The sequence below is a fragment of the Pseudophryne corroboree genome, chromosome 3 (assembly GCF_028390025.1).
Source record: "Pseudophryne corroboree isolate aPseCor3 chromosome 3, aPseCor3.hap2, whole genome shotgun sequence".
Taxonomy (NCBI): Eukaryota; Metazoa; Chordata; class Amphibia; order Anura; family Myobatrachidae; genus Pseudophryne; species Pseudophryne corroboree.
This window is the reverse complement of record NC_086446.1, coordinates 769,182,031-769,201,783: the sequence shown is the minus strand read 5'-3', so window position 1 is coordinate 769,201,783 and position 19,753 is coordinate 769,182,031. Positions and strand designations below refer to the sequence as shown.

The 19,753-nt window shown below is 49.6% G+C and overlaps 1 protein-coding gene across 3 annotated transcripts in view; it reads right to left on the bottom strand.

Annotated features, from left to right (window-relative positions):
- ATN1 (atrophin 1) overlaps positions 1 to 18,903 on the bottom strand; it is a 188,156-nt gene extending 169,253 nt beyond the window's left edge. For 2 of the 3 annotated variants that reach the window (XM_063962485.1, XM_063962484.1), the window contains exon 1: positions 18,255 to 18,631. The gene's annotated coding sequence lies outside the window, so the exon portion shown is untranslated. Of the gene's footprint in view, positions 1 to 18,254; positions 18,632 to 18,740 lie in introns of those variants that run through there. The other variant, XM_063962483.1, reaches the window with a different exon arrangement.
- Positions 18,904 to 19,753: the final 850 nt, after the last annotated feature.

Here is a 19,753-nt window from a genome sequence, read left to right as displayed (position 1 = left end):
CTCATGCTGCATCCCCATCACTGCTACTCATGCTGCATTCCTATCACTGCTACTCATGCTGCATCCCCATCACTGCTACTCATGCTGCATTCCCATTACTGCTACTCATGCTGCATCCCCATCACTGCTACTCAGGCTGCATTCCCATTACTGCTACTCACGCTGCATCCCTTTCACTGCTACTCATGCTGCATTCCTATCACTGCTAGTCATGCTGCATCCCCATCACTGCTACTCATGCTGCATTCCTATCACTGCTACTCATGCTGCATCCTATCACTGCTACTCATGCTGCATCCCTATCACTGCTACTCATGCTGCATTCCTATCACTGCTACTCATGCTGCATCCCCATCACTGCTACTCATGCTGCATTCCCATTACTGCTACTCATGCTGCATACCCATCACTGCTACTCATGCTGCATTCCCATTACTGCTACTCATGCTGCATTCCTATCACTGCTACTCATGCTGCATCCCCATCACTGCTACTCATGCTGCATTCCCATTACTGCTACTCATGCTGCATCCCCATCACTGCTACTCATGCTGCAATACCATCACTGCTACTCATGCTGCATTCCCATTACTGCTACTCACGCTGCATCCCTTTCACTGCTACTCATGGTGCATTCCTATCACTGCTAGTCATGCTGCATCCCCATCACTGCTACTCATGCTGCATTCCTATCACTGCTACTCATGCTGCATCCCCATCACTGCTACTCATGCTGCATTCCCATCACTGGCTGCTACTCATGCTGCATCCCCATTACTGCTACTCATGCTGCATCCCTATCACTGCTACTCATGCTGCATCCCCATCACTGCTACTCATGCTGCATCCCCATCACTGATACTCATGCTGCATCCCCATCACTGCTACTCATGCTGCATTCCCATCACTGCTACTCATGCTGCATTCCCATCACTGCTACTCATGCTGCATTCCCATTACTGCTACTCACGCTGCATTCCTATCACTGCTACTCATGCTGCATCCCTATCACTGCTACTCATGCTGCATTCCTATCACTGCTACTCATGCTGCATCCCCATCACTGCTACTCATGCTGCATTCCCATTACTGCTACTCATGCTGCATACCCATCACTGCTACTCATGCTGCATTCCCATTACTGCTACTCATGCTGCATTCCTATCACTGCTACTCATGCTGCATCCCCATCACTGCTACTCATGCTGCATTCCCATTACTGCTACTCATGCTGCATCCCCATCACTGCTACTCATGCTGCATTCCCATCACTGCTACTCATGCTGCATTCCCATTACTGCTACTCACGCTGCATCCCTTTCACTGCTACTCATGCTGCATTCCTATCACTGCTAGTCATGCTGCATCCCCATCACTGCTACTCATGCTGCATTCCTATCACTGTTACTCATGCTGCATTCCCATCACTGCTACTCATGCTGCATTCCTATCACTGCTAGTCAAGCTGCATCCCCATCACTGCTACTCATGCTGCATCCCTATCACTGCTACTCGTGCTGCATTCCTATCACTGCTACTCATGCTGCATCCTATCACTGCTACTCATGCTGCATTCCTATCACTGCTACTCATGCTGCATTCCTATCACTGCTGCTCATGCTGCATTCCTATCACTGCTACTCATGCTGCATTCCTATCACTGCTACTCATGCTGCATCCCTATCACTGCTACTCATGCTGCATCCCCATCACTGCTACTCAAGCTGCATCCCCATCACTGCTACTCATGCTGCATTCCCATCACTGCTACTCACGCTGCATCCCTTTCACTGCTACTCATGCTGCATTCCCATCACTGCTACTTATGCTGCATTCCTATCACTGCTAGTCATGCTGCATCCCCATCACTGCTACTCATGCTGCATTACTATCACTGCTACTCATGCTGCATCCCCATTACTGCTACTCACGCTGCATCCCTTTCACTGCTACTCACGCTGCATCCCTATCACTGCTACTCATGCTGCATCCCCATCACTGCTACTCATGCTGCATCCCCATCACTGCTACTCGTGCTGCATTCCTATCACTGCTACTCATGCTGCATCCCCATCACTGCTACACACGCTGCATTCCTATCACTGCTACTCATGCTTTATCCCCATCACTGCTACTCATGCTGCATCCCCATCACTGCTACACACGCTGCATCCCTTTCACTGCTACTCATGCTGCATTCCTATCACTGCTACTCATGCTGCATCCCCATCACTGCTACTCATGCTGCATCCCCATCACTGCTACTCATGCTGCATCCTATCACTGTCACTGCTACTCATGCTGCATCCCCATCACTGCTACTCATGCTGCATCCTTTCACTGCTACTCATGCTGCATCCCCATTACTGCTACTCATGCTGCATCCCTTTCACTGCTACTCATGCTGCATCCCCATTACTGCTACTCATGCTGCATCCCTTTCACTGCTACTCATGCTGCATCCCCATCACTGCTACTCATGCTGCATCCCCATCACTGCTACTCATGCTGCATTCCTATCACTGCTACTCATGCTGCATCCCTTTCACTGCTACTCATGCTGCATCCCTATCACTGCTACTCATGCTGCATCCCTTTCACTGCTACTCATGCTGCATCCCTTTCACTGCTACTCATGCTGTATCCCATCACTGCTACTCATGCTGCACCCCCATCACTGCTACTCATGCTGCATCCCCATCACTGCTACTCATGCTGCATCCCCATTACTGCTACTCACACTGCATCCCTTTCACTGCTACTCATGCTGCATCCCCATCACTGCTACTCATGCTGCATTCCTATCACTGCTACTCATGCTGCATTCCTATCACTGATACTCATGCTGCATCCCTATCACTGCTACTCATGCTGCATCCTATCACTGCTACTCACGCTGCATTCCTATCACTGCTACTCATGCTGCATTCCCATTACTGCTACTCACGCTGCATCCCTTTCACTGCTACTCATGCTGCATTCCTATCACTGCTAGTCATGCTGCATCCCCATCACTGCTACTCATGCTGCATCCCCATCACTGCTACTTATGCTGCATCCCATCACTGCTACTCATGCTGCATCCTATCACTGTCACTGCTACTCATGCTGCATCCTATCACTGCTACTCACGCTGCATCCTATCACTGCTACTCATGCTGCATCCCCATCACTGCTACACACGCTGCATCCTATCACTGCTACTCATGCTGCATCCTATCACTGCTACTCATGCTGCATCCCTTTCACTGCTACTCATGCTGCATCCCCATTACTGCTACTCATGCTGCATCCCTTTTACTGCTACTCATGCTGCATCCCCATCACTGCTACTCAAGCTGCATCCCTTTTACTGCTACTCATGCTGCATCCCCATCACTGCTACTCATGCTGCATCCCTTTTACTGCTACTCATGCTGCATCCCCATCACTGCTACTCATGCTGCACCCCCATCACTGCTACTCATGCTGCATTCCTATCACTGCTACTCATGCTGCATCCCCATCACTGCTACTCATGCTGCATTCCTATCACTGCTACTCATGCTGCATCCCTATCACTGCTACTCATGCTGCATCCCTATCACTGCTACTCATGCTGCACCCCCATCACTGCTACTCATGCTGCATTCCTATCACTGCTACTCATGCTGCATCCCTATCACTGCTACTCATGCTGCACCCCCATCACTGCTACTCATGCTGCATCCTATCACTGCTACTCACGCTGCATTCCTATCACTGCTACTCATGCTGCATCCTATCACTGCTACTCATGCTGCATCCCCATCACTGCTACACACGCTGCATCCTATCACTGCTACTCATGCTGCATCCTATCACTGCTACTCATGCTGCATCCCTTTCACTGCTACTCATGCTGCATCCCCATCACTGCTACTCATGCTGCATCCCTTTTACTGCTACTCATGCTGCATCCCCATCACTGCTACTCATGCTGCATCCCTTTTACTGCTACTCATGCTGCATCCCCATCACTGCTACTCATGCTGCATCCCTTTTACTGCTACTCATGCTGCATCCCCATCACTGCTACTCATGCTGCACCCCCATCACTGCTACTCATGCTGCATTCCTATCACTGCTACTCATGCTGCATCCCCATCACTGCTACTCATGCTGCATTCCTATCACTGCTACTCATGCTGCATCCCTATCACTGCTACTCATGCTGCATCCCTATCACTGCTACTCATGCTGCACCCCCATCACTGCTACTCATGCTGCATTCCTATCACTGCTACTCATGCTGCATCCCTATCACTGCTACTCATGCTGCACCCCCATCACTGCTACTCATGCTGCATCCTATCACTGCTACTCACGCTGCATTCCTATCACTGCTACTCATGCTGCATCCTATCACTGCTACTCATGCTGCATCCCTATCACTGCTACTCATGCTGCATCCCCATTACTGCTACTCATGCTGCATCCCTTTCACTGCTACTCATGCTGCATCCCCATCACTGCTACTCATGCTGCATCCTATCACTGCTACTCATGCTGCATCCCTTTCACTGCTACTCATGCTGCATCCCCATCACTGCTACTCATGCTGCATCCCCATAACTGCTACTCACGCTGCATTCCTATCACTGCTACTCATGCTGCATCCCATCACTGCTTCTCATGCTGCATCCTATCATTGCTACTCATGCTGCATCCTATCACTGTCACTGCTACTCATGCTGCATTCCTATCACTGCTACTCATGCTGCATCCTATCACTGCTACTCATGCTGCATCCCCATCACTGCTACTCATGCTGCATTCTATCACTGCTACTCATACTGCATCCTATCACTGTCACTGCTACTCATGCTGCATTCCTATCACTGCTACTCATGCTGCATCCTATCACTGCTACTCATGCTGCATCCCCATCACTGCTACGCATGCTGCATCCCCATCACTGCTACTCATGCTGCATCCTATCACTGCTACTCATGCTGCATCCTATCACTGTCACTGCTACTCACGCTGCATCCCTATCACTGCTACTCATGCTGCATCCTATCACTGCTACTCATGCTGCATCCCCATCACTGCTACTCATGCTGCATCCTATCACTGTCACTGCTACTCACGCTGCATCCTATCACTGCTACTCATGCTGCATCACCATCACTGCTACTCATGCTGCATCCCTATCACTGCTACTCATGCTGCATCCCTATCACTGCTACTCATGCTGCATCCCTGTCACTGCTACTCATGCTGCATCCTATCACTGCTACTCATGCTGCATCCCTATCACTGCTACTCATGCTGCATCCTATCACTGCTACTCATGCTGCATCCCTATCACTGCTACTCATGCTGCATCCCCATCACTGCTACTCATGCTGCATCCTATCACTGCTACTCATGCTGCATCCCTATCACTGCTACTCATGCTGCATCCCTATCACTGCTACTCATGCTGCATTCCTATCACTGCTACTCATGCTGCATCCCTATCACTGCTACTCATGCTGCATCCTATCACTGTCACTGCTACTCATGCTGCATCCTATCACTGCTACTCATGCTGCATCCTATCACTGTCACTGCTACTCATGCTGCATCCCTGTCATTACTACTCATGCTGCATCCTATCACTGCTACTCATGCTGCATCCTATCACTGTCACTGCTACTCATGCTGCATCCTATCACTGCTACTCATGCTGCATCCTATCACTGCTACTCATGCTGCATCCTATCACTGTCACTGCTACTCATGCTGCATCCTATCACTATCACTGCTACTCATGCTGCATCCTATCACTGTCACTGCTACTCATGTTGCATCCTATCACTGTCACTGCTACTCATGCTGCATCCTATCACTGCTACTCACGCTGCATTCCTATCACTGCTACTCATGCTGCATCCTATCACTGCTACTCATGCTGCATCCTATCACTGCTACTCATGCTGCATCCTATCACTGTCACTGCTACTCATGTTGCATCCCTATCACTATCATTACTACTCATGCTGCATCCCCATCACTGTCACTGCTACTCATGCTGCATCCTATCACTGTCACTGCTACTCATGTTGCATCCTATCACTGCTACTCATGCTGCATCCTATCACTGCTACTCATGCTGCATCCTATCACTATCACTGCTACTCATGCTGCATCCCCATCACTGCTACTCATGCTGCATCCCATCACTGTCACTGCTACTCATGTTGCATCCTATCACTGCTACTCATGTTGCATCCTATCACTGCTACTCATGCTGCATCCTATCACTGCTACTCATGCTGCATCCTATCACTGCTACTCATGCTGCATCCTATCACTGCTACTCATGCTGCATCCTATCACTGCTACTCATGCTGCATCCTATCATTGCTACTCATGCTGCATCCTATCACTGCTACTCATGCTGCATCCTATCACTGCTACTCATGCTGCATCCTATCACTGTCACTGCTACTCATGCTGCATCCCTATCACTGCTACTCATGCTGCATCCCTATCACTGCTACTCATGCTGCATCCTATCACTGCTACTCATGCTGCATCCTATCACTGCTACTCATGCTGCATCCCTATCACTGCTACTCATGCTGCATCCTATCACTGCTACTCATGCTGCTTCCTATCATTACTACTCATGCTGCATCCTATCACTGCTACTCATGCTGCATCCTATCACTGTCACTGCTACTCATGCTGCATCCTATCACTGTCACTGCTACTCATGCTGCATCCTATCACTGTCACTGCTACTCATGCTGCATCCTATCACTGCTACTCATGCTGCATCCTATCACTGCTACTCATGCTGCATCCTATCACTGCTACTCATGCTGCATCCTATCACTGTCACTGCTACTCATGCTGCATCCTATCACTGCTACTCATGCTGCATCCTATCACTGTCACTGCTACTCATGCTGCATCCTATCACTGTCACTGCTACTCATGCTGCATCCTATCACTGTCACTGCTACTCATGCTGCATCCTATCACTGTCACTGCTACTCATGCTGCATCCTATCACTGCTACTCATGCTGCATCCCCATCACTGCTACTCATGCTGCATCCTATCACTGTCACTGCTACTCATGTTGCATCCTATCACTGCTACTCATGCTGCATCCTATCACTGTCACTGCTACTCATGCTGCATCCTATCACTGCTACTCATGCTGCATCCTATCACTGTCACTGCTACTCATGCTGCATCCCCATCACTGCTACTCATGCTGCATCCCCATCACTGCTACTCATGCTGCATCCTATCACTGCTACTCATGCTGCATCCTATCACTGTCACTGCTACTCATGCTGCATCCTATCACTGTCACTGCTACTCATGCTGCATCCTATCACTGTCACTGCTACTCATGCTGCATCCTATCACTGTCACTGCTACTCATGCTGCATCCTATCACTGCTACTCATGCTGCATCCTATCACTGTCACTGCTACTCATGCTGCATCCTATCACTGCTACTCGTGCTGCATCCTATCACTGTCACTGCTACTCATGCTGCATCCTATCACTGTCACTGCTACTCATGCTGCATCCTATCACTGCTACTCATGCTGCATCCTATCACTGCTACTCATGCTGCATCCTATCACTGCTACTCATGCTGCTTCCTATCATTACTACTCATGCTGCATCCTATCACTGTCACTGCTACTCATGCTGCATCCTATCACTGCTACTCATGCTGCATCCTATCACTGTCACTGCTACTCATGCTGCATCCTATCACTGTCACTGCTACTCATGCTGCATCCTATCACTGTCACTGCTACTCATGCTGCATCCTATCACTGTCACTGCTACTCATGCTGCATCCTATCACTGTCACTGCTACTCATGCTGCATCCTATCACTGTCATTGCTACTCATGCTGCATCCTATCACTGTCACTGCTACTCATGCTGCATCCTATCACTGCTACTCATGCTGCATCCTATCACTGCTACTCATGCTGCATCCTATCACTGTCACTGCTACTCATGTTGCATCCTATCACTGCTACTCATGTTGCATCCTATCACTGCTACTCATGCTGCATCCTATCACTGTCATTGCTACTCATGCTGCATCCTATCACTGTCACTGCTACTCATGCTGCATCCTATCACTGTCACTGCTACTCATGCTGCATCCTATCACTGTCATTGCTACTCATGCTGCATCCTATCACTGTCACTGCTACTCATGCTGCATCCTATCACTGCTACTCATGCTGCATCCTATCACTGCTACTCATGCTGCATCCTATCACTGTCACTGCTACTCATGCTGCATCCCCATCACTGCTACTCATGCTGCATCCTATCACTGTCACTGCTACTCATGTTGCATCCTATCACTGCTACTCATGCTGCATCCTATCACTGTCACTGCTACTCATGCTGCATTCCTATCACTGCTGCTCATGCTGCATTCCTATCACTGCTACTCATGCTGCATCCTATCACTGCTACTCATGCTGCATCCCTATCACTGCTACTCATGCTGCATCCCCATCACTGCTACTCATGCTGCATCCTATCACTGCTACTCACGCTGCATTCCTATCACTGCTACTCATGCTGCATTCCTATCACTGCTACTCATGCTGCATCCTATCACTGTCACTGCTACTCATGTTGCATCCTATCACTGCTACTCATGCTGCATCCTATCACTGTCACTGCTACTCACGCTGCATCCTATCACTGATACTCATGCTGCATCCCCATCACTGCTACTCATGCTGCATCCTATCACTGTCACTCTACTCATGCTGCATCCCATCACTGTCACTGCTACTCATGCTGCATCCCATCACTGTCACTGCTACTCATGTTGCATCCTATCACTGCTACTCATGCTGCATCCTATCACTGTCACTGCTACTCATGCTGCATCCTATCACTGCTACTCATGCTGCATTCCTATCACTGCTGCTCATGCTGCATTCCTATCACTGCTACTCATGCTGCATCCTATCACTGCTACTCATGCTGCATCCTATCACTGTCACTCTACTCATGCTGCATCCTATCACTGTCACTGCTACTCATGCTGCATCCTATCACTGCTACTCATGCTGCATTCCTATCACTGCTACTCATGCTGCATCCTATCACTGCTACTCATGCTGCATTCCTATCACTGCTGCTCATGCTGCATTCCTATCACTGCTACTCATGCTGCATCCTATCACTGCTACTCATGCTGCATCCTATCACTGCTACTCATGCTGCATCCCTATCACTGCTACTCATGCTGCATCCTATCACTGTCACTGCTACTCATGTTGCATCCTTTCACTGCTACTCATGCTGCATCCTATCACTGTCACTCTACTCATGCTGCATCCTATCACTGTCACTGCTACTCATGCTGCATCCCCATCACTGCTACTCATGCTGCATCCTATCACTGTCATTGCTACTCATGCTGCATCCTATCACTGTCACTGCTACTCATGTTGCATCCTATCACTGCTACTCATGCTGCATCCTATCACTGCTACTCATGCTGCATTCCTATCACTGCTGCTCATGCTGCATTCCTATCACTGCTACTCATGCTGCATCCTATCACTGCTACTCATGCTGCATCCTATCACTGCTACTCATGCTGCATCCCTTTCACTGCTACTCATGCTGCATCCCCATCACTGCTACTCATGCTGCATCCTATCACTGCTACTCACGCTGCATCCCTATCACTGCTACTCATGCTGCATCCTATCACTGCTACTCACGCTGCATTCCTATCACTGCTACTCATGCTGCATCCCTATCACTGCTACTCATGCTGCATCCTATCACTGCTACTCATGCTGCATCCTATCACTGTCACTGCTACTCATGTTGCATCCTATCACTGCTACTCATGCTGCATCCTATCACTGTCACTCTACTCATGCTGCATCCCATCACTGTCACTGCTACTCATGCTGCATCCCATCACTGTCACTGCTACTCATGTTGCATCCTATCACTGCTACTCATGCTGCATTCCTATCACTGCTACTCACGCTGCATTCCCATCACTGCTACTCACGCTGCATCCTATCACTGCTACTCATGCTGCATCCCATCACTGCTACTCACGCTGCATCCTATCACTGCTACTCATGCTGCATCCCATCACTGCTACTCATGCTGCATTCCCATCACTGCTACTCACGCTGCATCCTATCACTGTCACTGCTACTCATGCTGCATCCTATCACTGCTACTCATGCTGCATCCTATCACTGTCACTGCTACTCATGCTGCATCCTATCACTGCTACTCATGCTGCATTCCTATCACTGCTGCTCATGCTGCATTCCTATCACTGCTACTCATGCTGCATCCTATCACTGCTACTCTACTCATGCTGCATCCTATCACTGTCACTGCTACTCATGCTGCATCCCCATCACTGCTACTCATGCTGCATCCTATCACTGTCACTGCTACTCATGTTGCATCCTTTCACTGCTACTCATGCTGCATCCTATCACTGTCACTCTACTCATGCTGCATCCCCATCACTGCTACTCATGCTGCATCCTATCACTGTCACTGCTACTCATGCTGCATCCTATCACTGTCACTGCTACTCATGCTGCATCCTATCACTGTCACTGCTACTCACGCTGCATTCCTATCACTGCTACTCATGCTGCATCCTATCACTGCTACTCATGCTGCATCCCTATCACTGCTACTCATGCTGCATCCTATCACTGTCACTGCTACTCATGTTGCATCCTTTCACTGCTACTCATGCTGCATCCTATCACTGTCACTGCTACTCATGCTGCATCCTATCACTGTCACTGCTACTCATGCTGCATCCTATCACTGCTACTCATGCTGCATTCCTATCACTGCTACTCATGCTGCATCCTATCACTGCTACTCATGCTGCATCCTATCACTGCTACTCATGCTGCATCCTATCACTGCTACTCATGCTGCATCCTATCACTGTCACTGCTACTCATGCTGCATTCCTATCACTGCTACTCATGCTGCATCCTATCACTGCTACTCATGCTGCATCCCTATCACTGCTACTCATGCTGCATCCTATCACTGTCACTCTACTCATGCTGCATCCTATCACTGTCACTGCTACTCATGCTGCATCCCTATCACTGCTACTCATGCTGCATCCTATCACTGCTACTCATGCTGCATCCTATCACTGCTACTCATGCTGCATCCTATCACTGCTACTCATGCTGCATCCTATCACTGCTACTCATGCTGCATCCTATCACTGCTACTCATGCTGCATCCTATCACTGCTACTCATGCTGCATCCTATCACTGCTACTCATGCTGCATCCTATCACTGCTACTCATGCTGCATCCTATCACTGTCACTGCTACTCATGCTGCATCCCTATCACTGCTACTCATGCTGCATCCTATCACTGTCACTGCTACTCATGCTGCATCCTATCACTGCTACTCATGCTGCATCCTATCACTGCTACTCATGCTGCATCCTATCACTGCTACTCATGCTGCATCCCTATCACTGCTACTCATGCTGCATCCTATCACTGCTACTCATGCTGCATCCTATCACTGCTACTCATGCTGCATCCCTATCACTGCTACTCATGCTGCATCCTATCACTGCTACTCATGCTGCATCCCCATCACTGCTACTCATGCTGCATCCTATCACTGTCACTGCTACTCATGCTGCATCCTATCACTGCTACTCATGCTGCATCCCCATCACTGCTACTCATGCTGCATCCCCATTACTGCTACTCATGCTGCATCCTATCACTGCTACTCATGCTGCATCCTATCACTGTCACTGCTACTCATGCTGCATCCTATCACTGTCACTGCTACTCATGCTGCATCCTATCACTGCTACTCATGCTGCATCCCCATCACTGCTACTCATGCTGCATCCTATCACTGTCACTGCTACTCATGCTGCATCCTATCACTGCTACTCATGCTGCATCCTATCACTGTCACTGCTACTCATGCTGCATCCTCATCACTGCTACTCATGCTGCATCCTATCACTGCTACTCATGCTGCATCCCCATCACTGCTACTCATGCTGCATCCTATCACTGCTACTCATGCTGCATCCTATCACTGCTACTCATGCTGCATCCTATCACTGTCACTGCTACTCATGCTGCATCCTATCACTGCTACTCATGCTGCATCCTATCACTGTCACTGCTACTCATGCTGCATCCTATCACTGTCACTGCTACTCATGCTGCATCCTATCACTGCTACTCATGCTGCATCCTATCACTGTCACTGCTACTCATGCTGCATCCTATCACTGTCACTCCTACTCATGCTGCATCCTATCACTGTCACTGCTACTCATGCTGCATCCCTATCACTGCTACTCATGCTGCATCCTATCACTGTCACTGCTACTCATGCTGCATCCCCATCACTGCTACTCATGCTGCATCCCTATCACTGCTACTCATGCTGCATCCCCATCACTGGTACTCATGCTGCATCCTATCACTGTCACTGCTACTCATGCTGCATCCCCATCACTGCTACTCATGCTGCATCCCTATCACTGCTACTCATGCTGCATCCCCATCACTGGTACTCATGCTGCATCCTATCACTGTCACTGCTACTCATGCTGCATCCCTATCACTGCTACTCATGCTGCATCCCTATCACTGCTACTCATGCTGCATCCCTATCACTGCTACTCATGCTGCATCCCCATCACTGGTACTCATGCTGCATCCTATCACTGTCACTGCTACTCATGCTGCATCCCTATCACTGCTACTCATGCTGCATCCCTATCACTGCTACTCATGCTGCATCCCTATCACTGCTACTCATGCTGCATCCCCATCACTGGTACTCATGCTGCATCCTATCACTGTCACTGCTACTCATGCTGCATCCCTATCACTGCTACTCATGCTGCATCCCTATCACTGCTACTCATGCTGCATCCCCATCACTGGTACTCATGCTGCATCCTATCACTGTCACTGCTACTCATGCTGCATCCCCATCACTGCTACTCATGCTGCATCCCTATCACTGCTACTCATGCTGCATCCCCATCACTGGTACTCATGCTGCATCCTATCACTGTCACTGCTACTCATGCTGCATCCTATCACTGCTACTCATGCTGCATCCTATCACTGTCACTGCTACTCATGCTGCATCCTATCACTGTCACTGCTACTCATGCTGCATCCTATCAATGTCACTGCTACTCATGCTGCATCCTATCACTGCTACTCATGCTGCATCCCCATCACTGCTACTCACGCTGCATCCTATCACTGTCACTGCTACTCATGCTGCATCCTATCACTGTCACTGCTACTCATGCTGCATCCTATCACTGTCACTGCTACTCATGCTGCATCCTATCACTGTCACTGCTACTCATGCTGCATCCTATCACTGTCACTGCTACTCATGCTGCATCCTATCACTGTCACTGCTACTCATGCTGCATCCTATCACTGCTACTCATGCTGCATCCTATCACTGTCACTGCTACTCATGCTGCATCCTATCACTGTCACTGCTACTCATGCTGCATCCCCATCACTGCTACTCATGCTGCATCCCTATCACTGCTACTCATGCTGCATCCCCATCACTGGTACTCATGCTGCATCCTATCACTGTCACTGCTACTCATGCTGCATCCCCATCACTGCTACTCATGCTGCATCCCTATCACTGCTACTCATGCTGCATCCCTATCACTGCTACTCATGCTGCATCCTATCACTGCTACTCATGCTGCATCCTATCACTGTCACTGCTACTCATGCTGCATCCCTATCACTGCTACTCATGCTGCATCCTATCACTGCTACTCATGCTGCATCCTATCACTGTCACTGCTACTCATGCTGCATCCTATCACTGCTACTCATGCTGCATCCTATCACTGTCACTGCTACTCATGCTGCATCCTATCACTGCTACTCATGCTGCATCCTATCACTGTCACTGCTACTCACGCTGCATCCTATCACTGCTACTCATGCTGCATCCTATCACTGCTACTCATGCTGCATCCTATCACTGTCACTGCTACTCATGCTGCATCCTATCAATGTCACTGCTACTCATGCTGCATCCTATCACTGCTACTCATGCTGCATCCTATCACTGCTATTATACGTGTGCTCTTTTACAGTTAAGTAGGAAGTCATGGTAATTCTCTAGAACTTTACACCCCTGTATGGCAGCAGAGGATGACCCCTCCTGGAAGCTCACCACCTGCCTGAGCTATGTACTCACCCTTCTTATTGCATGTCTCTGTCTATACTTGCAGATAGCCCACAAATAAAACAAATACCTTACAGCTCATGGAAGTCAGGATCATCTGCATCAGAAACATAACACCACAGAGCTGTATCTAAGCACAAGACACCGGATCTGAGCATGCAGCAAGAGGTACAGTAGAGTGGTGCTCGCAGTACCGTAGCATTATCTCTCCATCCCTTATTCAGACTGCAGCGTCCGCACACTGGAGCAGATTCTGACTTAGACGCTAAGCGCACACAGCGCCGATATGTGCGCAGTTGTCCGATGATTTAAGCACTGCACATGAGTCTCCATGGTTACCGCATGGGGGACTCAGAACGAATGTGGACGCAGAAAGTGTGGAATACAGTGGGTGTTCCTGGGAGCGAACGCTGCCGCCCTGTTACACCCTGTTACTTGCTTTGGAGAAGCACCTGAGATGGGTAGAACTGTGAATCGCCTGCAGCTGCCATATGATGATAGGACGATGCGTCGGCTACAAGCGCAGTGCGATATTTCAGTAGATCATCATCAGATCCCCCCGGCAAAGCTATAGGGCCAAATTCAGGCCTGGACGCTGCAGCGTTCGCAGGCTGAAGGCCGCTGAAGTGTGCGCACGCACAGAAGCCGCACTGCGCATGCGCACACAATGAGATGCGACGGCTGATTGACAGGCCGAGAAGGTTGGGGGCATGACGACGGCTTTAAGGGGGGGGGGGGGGGGGGTGCAGACCGGACAACAGAGGAATGCCCGGACCGTTTGCGGGGCGAGCCACGGTGGCTGCATGACATCACACGCAGCAGCTGCGACCCTAAACATGGTGGGTAGCCGTCTACCTTCGTATGCTAGGCTGTGTAGACAGAGAGCTACTCTCCAGGTGTGAAAGCATCACCACTGTGCGATGCTTTTGCATGTCTGTGGGGGAGGGGGGGGGGGGGGCTGGATCCGGCATACAGGGCGGACTTACCCTGTGCTGGGCGTCCCCCCCCCGCATGTCAAAGATTTTGATCATAGATGTGCGTTTTTTCGCACATCTACGATCAGGTCTGAATTAGGCCCAGAATCTCCAACCCCTGTGACCATCCACACACGCCCACTACCTGTCACTCATGTTGCAAATAAATCCTCACTGCGTCCATCGTCGCTAACCAATCACTGCGCCTGCTCAGCGCAACTCTGATGCGTAGCACAAAAAACAATGACTCAACTGCGCAAACACCGGTGTCGCGCCCACCTCTGACTGTCGTCGCGACCTGCGTGTGCGTCTGAGTCTCACCGTGCATGGGTCCCGATATTGTACATACAGAGTCGTAGTACAGATCTGGGTGTACGGTAGTAGTAACGTGAGGGGCGTTCCTGGACTGTGGCAGAGATGTTGCGTCTTATGGAAGTGTCGCACTGGGACTAAATCAGATCCCGAAGGATCTGCGTCCTGAAGCACAAAGTACTGACGTTCGCTGCTTTGTGCATTAGCAGGACTTGCTCTGCGTGTGTGCGAATGGGTCCAGTGACGCAGGACGCAGGACGGCATCAAACTCTCAGTCTGACGCCGTATGGGGGCGGGGAGGGAGTGGCAACAGCCTCCGTTTGGGAAAACGGACTCATGTCGCCACCGGTTCTCAGTTGGTGGATGGAGATTTTCTGGACCTCATATGAAGATCTGTAACAGGCGGCTTGCACAACCCAATGGGCACCACAGGGATCCAATGCTGCTTCTTAGGATGCAGCTCGGAACACTATTGCAGCAGGAGGCGTTGACTTGTCATAGACGCCTCCTGCTGCGTCACCGTACACCGCTATCACTGCTGCTTCCAAGGAAGTGATCGCAACTCCAACCCCCAGAAATGTAATAAAAAGTTCAATGACGCCAACAAGTGTCTCTTACTGGGACTTTTTTCATATCATAAAAAATAAAACATAAATTGCAGCAAAAGGCAGTGATACTACTGATTGTTCAGACTTAGGGGGTCATTCCGAGTTGATCGCTAGCTGCCGTTGTTCGCAGCGCAGCGATCAGGCTAATAATCTGCATTTCTGCGCATGCGTATGCCACGCAATGCACACGCGTGACGTACGGGTTCAAAGCCCGTTGGGGTTGTGCACAGGTTCTAGCGAAGTTTTCCTTCTCACTGACGGCCGCAAGAAGATTGACAGGAAGGGGGCGTTACTGGGTGTCAACTGACCGTTTTCAGGGAGGGTATGCAAAAACGCAGGCGTGGTTGAAAAAACGCAGGCGTGGCTGGGCGTTCGCTGGGCGGGTGTATGACGTCAAATCCGGACACGAATAGGCTGAAGTGATCGCAAGCGCTGATTAGGTTCAGAGCTACTCTGAAACTGCGCAAACTGTTTTTGCAGAGCTCGGCTGCACATGCGTTCGCACTTCTGCTAAGCTAAAATACACTCCCCAGTGGGCGGCGGCATAGCGCTTGCACGGCTGCTAAAACTAGCCAGCGAGCGATCAATTCGGAATAACCCCCTTAGATTTTTTACTAACTGAGTGTAATGTGCACTAACGCCACAAACCTAACCCCACGTTTTCTACGGGGGGGGACACAGACTGGTGCAAAAGGAAGCAGGGTAGTATTGACCTTAGCAGCAAATGGAATTTTACCTGTCATTTTTGTAGTTAGAAAATAAAAGCAACATGATTGGTTGCTACGGGTTACACCTCCTGTTTTCCTTTGCACCAGCTTTCACCACATTTGTCAGAGCTTGCAGCTGATTGGGTGCTGCTGCTGATCACACTTCACCGGAACCCCAGCACCGGCTAGATCTCTCGCCACGCACAGTACAAGCAATATAGCAGATATAATATAAATGAAACGTTATTACACATGCATGAAGCAGAAGCTGTGGGTGTAATCCCATTAGAGGGCTATGACAGTGGCTGCAGGGAGATATGACCTCTGATTGAATACGTTTTGCATTTCTGTATATAACACTCAGAAGTTTGTCACTGTCATCAGCTGTCATATAACATCGGGTGACAAAAACTCTGCGGGAGACAGTGACAAGTCCCCAGCAAAGTATATAGGGCAACTTTTCCCAGGAGTGGAAGGAAGGGGTTAAATATTCATTGCTATTTACTATGAGCCCCAACGCTCCGCACACAGCTCATATAATTAGCACAACACTGTCATTCCATAGTATCCCAGTGCAAACAATAATATTCTCCAATATGACAGCATGCAACAGGCTCAGTCATCACACATCCTTATCTGACCCCAAACTGTACAATAACTACTTGTGTAATCCCTGTACGTTATATATATTATTGTGCGTATTGTTGCATTGTGCTTAGCTGTTGCCACCCCTAGCGCTAAGCGTTTCGGTATACCAGTCACTTATAGATACATATAGATATAGTATAGTGAGGAACGCTGTCTGCAAAGGCTGGAAAGGAACGCTCGTGTTCCTGCAAAATGAAGCCTTTCCTAATTGTGTGTTATTTTGTGTTACATTGTGTCGTAGAATGCAGCGCTGAGGAATATGTTGTCACTCGTTAAAGAGATATAAGTGACCTAATGGCACGCGTCAGTCCGAGGCGTTGCAATACCTGCACCCCGATTCAGAGCCCCTCAGGCCTCTCCTGTGGCATGCACCCGCAACCCGGGGGCTGCCAGCTGTTGAGTGCAGGAACTGTGCGAGCGGCCCCTCCATGTGTACTGCGCAGCTGTGTATGTTGGTGCCAGAGAGAGAGAGAGAAGTGAGCTTGGGGGGGGGGGGGGGGGCGATCCCACAGGAGGGGGTGTGTACATGTGCATCTTTGTTGCATGTATGTGTTACATGTCTGTCACATACACCTCTACGGCCAGGCGCTTCCTATGTGTATGTGTCGTGCGGTGCCTTCTCCCGGCTGTGTCAGTCAGTATGCGTGTGCCTGGAAATCTCCTCACACACATCCATCTCAATCTCAGCTCCCAAATCTCTGGAAGGATCCAGAATAACACAGGGGGCACCCACCTAACAAAGGGATTCGGGCGCAGGAAGCTCAGGCACAGGCTGCGATCTCCTCATGTATGCCTCTCCTTTACATTTGCAGAATTCCAGACCCATCCAGAGACGCTCGCAGTCCAGGACCAAGCGGAACATCGCCTTGGGAGCCCCGACGGATCATTGTGCCCAGGGTTCCAGTGCCTGCGATGCTGGCTTAGGCCAGGAGAAAAGGGGGTGAGCAGAGGAACCAGCTACACAGCAGAGAGGAGAGAGGAGGAAAAAAAAAGAAAAGCTTTTTTTTCTTTTTTCTTTTTCTTTTTTTTTTTTATAATCCGTTGTGCAGTGAAAATCCCACAAAAGACAGATATTTTTTTTTTACCTCCTCTCCCCCCCCCCCCCCTCCCCTAAACTACTCTCTCCCTCCCCCTCCTGCTGGTTCCTCCTCCTCCCTGGTTACCTCCCTCTCTTTCTCTGCGTCTGTCTGTCTGCCTCTGTCTTTCCTCCCTCTCTCACCTCCTTCTTATTCTCTTCCGTTAGGTGAGGTCTCAGAACGCAGGAGTGGGAAGCAGACATGTAGGGTGGGGGGTTGTCAATAGGGACAGACAGCGTAGATGGAGGGGTCTGAAAAGTTGCTTTTATTCGTTATAGCCTTCTGTCTCCGCCATATGTAAAAGAGAAAGAAAGAGCGAGGAAGAGAGAGAGAGAAGAGGAGGAGAGAGGTCACAGGGATAGAAATGTTTTCACTCTCTCACTAGCTGTCTCTCCCCCTCCTCTCTTTTCTCCCCCTGCTCTTCCTGTAATTTCTAGCACAAAGGTGGGGGGAGGCTGGATTTATCTGCAGGACTAAAGGAGAAAGTAACTGTGTGTGTGCTAGTGCTTATAGCTGTGCGCGTTATAATGTATGTGTCTGGACTGCTAGCGTGTGTGCGTAAGTGACTGCGCTATAATGTTTGAGTGTAGACATGCCGTGCATGCTTGCATTAATGATCGCAAGTGATCGGGGCTTACAAATATGTAATTTTGCGCCATGGAAACGTGCGCAAGGATGCGCCTCTCTATTTCTGTACTACTTATCCTTTATCGATGTGCTACCAGCGGGCTGTATATTTGGAGAACGGCGCCATTTCCGCATCATAGGGCCATAACCAGACGCGTGCAACTAGTATGTCTGCGGGCAGCGAGAGCAATCCGGAATTCCCAGCAGTAATGTAGAACATGCAGCCTAATAGTAATTGTATTTATATAGCACTTTTCTCCCCGTAATGCTTCACGTCGGCAGAATAAAACACACAATGCAAAAATAAACGAGTAGCAGAATAATGAAAAGGGGCCTAGGCGTTGAGTAGTATTAGTAAGTAATGGTGCATTGCTCTGAGGCTTGGGAAGATAGGTAAGACTTGAGGCTGGTTATAGAGGTTTCTAGAGAGGAGGCCTCTGGTCTGTGGGAGACGATGAGATCCAACCAGCAGGAGCCGCAAAGCTAAAACCTTGCAGGCCAGATGTAGTTGAGGAGATTCTACGTGTTG